This window comes from Nicotiana tabacum, chromosome 19, assembly GCF_000715075.1.
Source record: "Nicotiana tabacum cultivar K326 chromosome 19, ASM71507v2, whole genome shotgun sequence".
In the NCBI taxonomy this organism is placed as follows: domain Eukaryota; kingdom Viridiplantae; phylum Streptophyta; class Magnoliopsida; order Solanales; family Solanaceae; genus Nicotiana; species Nicotiana tabacum.
Genome location: NC_134098.1, coordinates 40,551,389 through 40,558,715, shown reverse-complemented (window position 1 = coordinate 40,558,715; position 7,327 = coordinate 40,551,389).

Here is a 7,327-nt window from a genome sequence, read left to right as displayed (position 1 = left end):
TGTTTATCCTCTTTCGGATATTGACTTGGGGTCTTATCCTCCTTCACATTTTGCTTGGTCATGACTTTCACAAAAGTTGCTTTCACCACCATAGATTCTTTTGTTTGGTGATTTGATGCAACATTTTCTTGAACTCCTTCTGATCAGCAAATGGATATGACTTTACATGACTTGCGATGCTTAACTCCATGTCATGTGCCCGCGTTGCAAGTTCTTCAAAAGTTCACGGTTTGATCCCTTATAGGATGTACAAACCTCCCAGTGCATTCCTTGAATGCACATCTCCACATCATATATTTCTGAAAAGCGATCCTTGCAGTCCAAACTTAACGCCCTCCAACAATTGATGTAACCCACCACGGGCTCGTCCTTCCTTTGCTTGGTGCCTGTCAACTCTATCATACTTACAGTTCTTCGGATACTGTAAAAACGATTGAGAAATTCCTTTTCAAGTTGCTCCCAGTTATCAATGGACTTGGGCTACAAGTCAATATAAAATGCATTCCATTTTAGAGAACGAATAAAATATTTTACCAAAAGGTCACCATGCATTCCAATATTGCTACAAGTCTCGACAAAGTGAGCAATATATTGCCTTGGATTCCCATTGCCATCAAATTGATGCGGCTTTGGTGGTTGATAATTGGTTGGCATGGTTAGACAATCAATTCTCTTAGTATAAGGATTAGAGTAGTACAACAAACTTTGTGATGGTCCGCGATATTAAGCTCTGATGGTGTTTGTTATCATGTCTTGCAATAGTTGGACAGATAATGCCACAACTGAAGTGAATTGCTTTTCCTTTTGAATGTTAAACTTGGCAAATGATTCCTCAATAGACGTTTTTTTGCGAGGTAGTGCCAGGTGAACCAGGGGAGACATGGCTCGACTCTCCAGGTGCATAGGCCTCCAATTTGTTCATGAGTTGAGCGATTTGAACGTCTTTGTCTTCAACAGAATTCTTCAAGACTTCTATAGTCTGTTCCATCATAGAAAACTTTTCATCCACGTTAGTTGCATCAGTCATCAGTCATTAAGGCATTGACTTTTGTTGAAACTGGAGAATTCACCAAATCCTCAAATTCACCAAGGTTCAAGGTTGTTTGAGAAAGTTCATCAAATAACGAGAATGGGGTGTTGCCTCCAAAGATTGCGGTTGCAGATGCCATGTGAGATCAACTCTTCTTTGCCATCTCCAAGGAGGCGAAGTATTCGGAACCATCAAATCCACTAGCCTTGAACTTGCTTCGAGTGATTGGGCCAACATGACTGAGCTTAGCGGATACGGTAGTAGTAGAATCTTTGCATGAAACATCACACGTGCGGAAGGCCATTGTAGTAATAGATCTGAAGTTTGTAGTTTTCAACTTGCAACAAGGAGAGATGAAGGACAGAATTGGTCCCACTAGGCGTGCAAAAATTTGCTTGCAACAAATTTTCGTAGTACGAAAAAATAAACTGCAACAAAAATAATATGAAGAAAAAAAGAGATTTTATTGATGAATATTTGTGAGTACAATTCTATGTATCCCTTGATTCTCCTCTCTGAAATTCTCCGTGATTCGAGGGCTTGAGAAGCGTCTTTCTCGAATGTAGGATGATGCAGACCTCCCTGTGATGTATTTAATAGCCAAGAACGTCGAGCAACACTTCGTTGTTTTGGGTTGATCTCCGGGAAGAACTCTGTTGATCACTCCTTTGTTGAAGAACTTTGCACTTGATGATTGATCTCTCTATTTGTGGATGCCTTCACAAATTGCGAAATGCTCTTCTCCACCTCTGAATGTCTTTAGAGAGTTATGTAACCCCCTCTATTTATAATGGTAAAGGATGGACAGTCCAGCTACATATAAACTCTCTTGCTTGATTCTGATTGACTCATTGTTTTGGACTGGGATTGCCACATCATTTAACAAGTGGCATCAACTTGTTGGCTTTGGGTTTGACTGGACATGCCATGTCACTTGACACATGGCATGAGTCTGGACCTTAAGATAAAATGGACCTTGGGCTTAAAAAATAATAAAATGGACTAATTTTAATTTATATAGTCCAAATTAATTATTTAACCCAAATGAATTTAATCCAAATTTTATATGGATTAGACCCAATAAATTTTATATGTCTACACAATCATAATGGTAAGAAGTAAGAATTAAGAAGTAATGGAAGGTTAACTACATGATTGAAAAGAATAATAGGAGTAAGTTCTTTAGGAGTTAAGAGACATCATCCACTAATATAATATTTCATAACTATTAGAGAGTATTAAAATACCGTTCATTTATTTTCTTTCTTCGTAACACCTCTAACTTTTTTAACCCAAAAAAAAAAAAAAAAACTCTAACTGGACATCTAATTACAGTTTACATCCATCGAGTTAAGAATGTCTTACTTCTAGTTCGACAGTCAACAACCAACATCTAACAGATTATTTCTAAGTTAAATTCCTCGTAAAATCCACAGTTTACTCACAATTTTCTTTAGTGTAAGTTGAATTTCTTCTAACGTTATTTGCGAACAAAATAATTATTACTCCGTCATCCTACTTTAATTTTTATCCTTTACTTTTAATTGACTAATTTTCAGTCAAATGATATACCAACAATTATTCTCTTTTAGAATATATACAATTTGTTATTGTCGCTGTGACAAAGAAAATTGCAAGACCAATTTCAGTTTAACCAAGACGATTCAAATGACATCAACAAACGAATGAAACATGAAAAGATTATTTCCTATGCAGAAGAATACCAGTGAAATTCTATCATAACAATGGTATGACTATAGAAAGAAGGATCTTTACGAAACGTAGAAATGAAAGTTGGACAAGTTCCACCATACCTAATTAGACAAAAATCACATTTTCTTCTCAAAGTGTTTTCTTTTTTGACATTTTAGGCTGGACATTTGAAGTGCGAGCAATATAACATGATCACTAACATTAGATAAATTAAGAATAGAAATGGATCTGGCTATAGCATGCAAATAGATTTTCGACCTAACTTATTTGTTAAACTCAAAGTTAACTCATAACGCAAGGGGTGTTCAATTCCACATAAAAGAAGACAACAACTTATATTTTTCAACTGACGTGGGACACCTCATTTTTATAATTGTTACAACTTATTTAAGGTTTAATATCAAAGTAAAATACCAAAAGCTAGGAATATGAGTAAATCACATACTAAAACATGATGAGCAACGTGGTAGATACGCTGCAAGATTATGAGCTTGAACTCCTTAAAGAAGCCCAATTTGTGGGAAGAAAAAAAGATGACGAAGAGCTCAATCTAAGAAGTTTCATTCTTTGAACTCTAAGTCAATTATGGGCTTATCCTACTATATTCGATCAAAAATTTTAACCGGATGCCTCTCTTTTTTGTAAAATTTGCATGGGGCGCCTTATTTGGTCGCCCCATTTTAACTTATATCCGTTTTGTTTTTTCGTTTGCATCCGTAGCCATTATTTTTGTTAAAAGCGTTTTAAAAAGATGATTTTGCCATTCTTTAATAAAAGACTATTGACAAAACTGTAGACTGCAGGACAAAACTTTAGAATATTTTTAGTATGAAATTTTAGCAAATGAACTAAATAACTTCGGCATGCATTAGAAAAAACTCATTAGAAAATTACATACTGCAAGACAAAAACTTAAGCATGTTTAGTCTGAAGTTTTAGCAAATGACCTAAAAAACTTCATCATGTTTAGACTGAAGTTTCGGATAAAACTCATGACAAAATTGTAGACTGCAGGACAAAATTTTAGCATGTTTTGATATGAAATTTTAGCAAATGAACTAAATAACTTCAGCATGCATTAGAAAAAACTCATTAGAAAATTACATACTGCAAGACAAAAACTTAAACATGTTTAGTTTGAAGTTTTAGCAAATGAACTAAAAAATTTCAGCTAGTTTATATTGAAGTTTCGGATAAAACTCATGACAAAACTGTAGACTGCAGGACAAAACTTCAGCATGTTTTGGTATGAAGTTTTAGTAAATGAACTAAATAACTTCAGCATGCATTACCAAAAACTCAATAGAAAATTACATATTGCAAGCCAAAAACTTGCATGTTTAGTCAGAAGTTTTAGCAAATGAACTAAAAAATTTAAGTATGTTTAGTCTGAAATTTTAGCAAATGAACTAAATAACTTCAGCATGCATTAGCAAAAACTCATTAGAAAATTACATACTGCAAGACAAAAACTTAAGCATGTTTAGTCTGAAGTTTTAGCAAATAAACTAAATAACTTCAGCATGCATTAGCAAAAGCTCATTAGAAAATTACATACTGCAAGACAAAAACTTAAGCATGTTTAGTCTGAAGTTTTTGCAAATGAACTAAATAACTTAGGCATGTTTAGTCTGAAGTTTTAGCAAATGAACTAAATAACTTCAGCATGTTTAGACTGAAGTTTCGGATAAAACTCATAACAAAACTGTAGACTACAGGATAAATAACTTCAGCATGCATTAGCATGAAGTTTTAGCTTTAATGTAAAACAACTTCATGCTATATTAGCATGAAGTTTTAGTTTCAACATGAAACAACTTCATGCTACATTAACATGAAGTTTTAGATTCAACGTGAAACAAATTCATGCAAGTGTGATTCTGAAGATGAATCTGGACAAGTTTTTGGTTTTTTATAAAGTTGCTGAGAGGAGAGGAGGAGATCCTTTTTCACGAATGAAGTTGCAGATCACGCAATTTATGAGTGATGCAGGTTTTATATCTTTTGTCAGGGGTGTAATTGTCATATTATTACGGATATACTGTCAGCTGGCTACAAAATCAATAATTTTTAAAAATAGGGTACAGGTTAAAAGGTGACACAAATATAGGGTACGACTGCAAATCCCCCTTTTTTTCTATCGGAAAAGAAATATAACAATAAAAAAGACTAGATAGAAATCAAACGAGGAAATGAAACCTTAACAATATCTCCCCTAACATGAAAAAAAAAAATGCTAGAAAACACAAGCACATACCATTCAAAACAATAGAAATTTGGTGTTTAACTTTTGAGAAATTTACGTGAAGTTCCCCTGCTTCCCAAAAAATTATCCAGTAAATACTAAATACCCATGGTAAAAATATTACACTATATACCTATTTAGAAAAAATATCAACAAAACACCCTGTATGTATTTATGTTGTATGCACTCAGAATTTACAATTTGTATTTTGTAACCTTAATGGTATACAATAGTGTGATTTACCTATTTATCATATTTTGTATACCTCTCTCTCTCTCCATTAATACAAATAATCTTTGCTCATGATTCTGAAACAACATAATATTATAAAATATAGTTTACTGTAATATTATATTTCAATTGCATACTGTAATTTCAGTAATGGTATAATCATCAAAAATGGAATAACTAAAACTTTAATGGTTTCTTTTTCAAATTCGTCATTTTTAAAGAATATTTGCTACTCTCTTTTGAATTATTCTCAATTTTTAATTAACGTCAAGCATTGAAACTATATTCTTCAATGGTGATATAATAAAAAGTAAGTAGATGATTTATATCTAGAGCGAAGATCTTACGCAAAATGGGAAGAATTCTCTTGTAAGGAAGAGCTGAAGCTGAGATACCCACATAGGCAACTGTTATAAAGACCCTTAATTTTTCTTTCCCATTTCTAAAGGTTGTGCAAAATTAGATTTCTTTTTTTTTTTATATTGTACGACTGATCGAGATGGGATCATATTGGACCAAAGAAAGTCTTCATAATATCGAGATGGGATTCGAAGATGGCACAAACGAGCTTCAAATTTCAGGTACAGGTCAAATACCGAGTTCGAAGTCATTATCGAGCTCGGGTCCGAATCGAACTATGATGAGATGTGCTGGAATCGAGCTTAAGGGCCAGAGGCCAACCGATACCGAGCCCAAGTCATTACCGGACCCCGAGTCGGCATCGACCTCAAACCTGCTTCGAGCTCTAAAACTGGAAACTGACCAATACTGAGTCCGATCAAGATCGAGCTCATAGACAAGAGCCATTACAGCCGCACTAAGGGAGAGAATCTCAGCGGGAATTAGGAAAAAGCTGATTTATCATGGGTTCCCCACTATGTATTTTTAATTATATCTAAAGTAGGATTCCCCACTATAAAAGGGATGACTATATTTCTGTAAAAGGGAGAGTTTGGCATACATTTTAACTCAGATATCATACACTCCCCTAGTGAAGAATTATCCTTTTTTAGCTTCATAGATTGATTCATCTTACTTAATCCATAAATCATCCCCTTTTCAACTTTGTTTATTTTTCTTTACAGTCAATATTCGATATTTCAATTTACTCTTACGATTTGTGTCAAGTTATACCACATACCCTTAGAACTACGTACAAATTCAACTTTATCCATTTTTCAGATAAAAAGTTTGGCGCCCACCATGAGGCTAAGGATAACAGTGGTTATTTGATATGAATCTGCAAAACACGCCATTTTACGCTTGTTTCCGGAAGTGTCTTTGATTTTGGATTAGCAACGACGAGCTATCAATTTAATGGCCTTACCTATCGACAACGAAGCTGGTCTTCAAGGTGAGAGCAACAATTTGACGCCCAGGACCGAAAGGCCGCTTGTCGACGCCGTTGGAGCTCGAGTCGAAGTGCCATTAGATGTTAATTCGCATGTGGCCATTGAGGCAAACCTACATTCTGAACCTGAAAATAGCATTCATGGTGGCACTCGATCTGCAATTCGAGATACCCATAACGTCGAGGAAAACGGCGTCAGCTTGCATATAATTTTTGAAATGCTGCAAGCTCAATAGGCAGCAATAGCTCAGTTGCAGAGTCAAACCCAGATACCGAGCAGGCCGGAGCCCAGTCCACCCCGAGAAATCGCTCACAGAACGGAACCAGTTATAGTAAGGTTAAATGAGCAAGAGTTGGGGACTAATCCCGAAATTGCTAAGATGTTCGAAGAACTGATCAAACGAATAGAATCAGGAGAAAGGAGAATCGAGGCAAACGACAAAAAGGTGGAAACATATAACTCTAGGGTTGATCAGATCCCGGGGGAACCACCGATATTGAAGGGCTTAGATTCCAAAAAATTCGTACAAAAGCCTTTCCCCCAAGCACGGCTCCTAAATCGATCCCAAAGAAATTCTGTATGCCCGAGATTCCTAAATATAACGGAACTACCGACCCCAAAGAACATGTCACCTCTTACACATGTGCTATTAAAGGGAACGACCTAGAGGACGATGAAATCGAATCCGTATTATTGAAGAAATTCAGTGAAACCCTGTCAAAGGGAGCAATGATATAGTATCTTAATTTACCATCT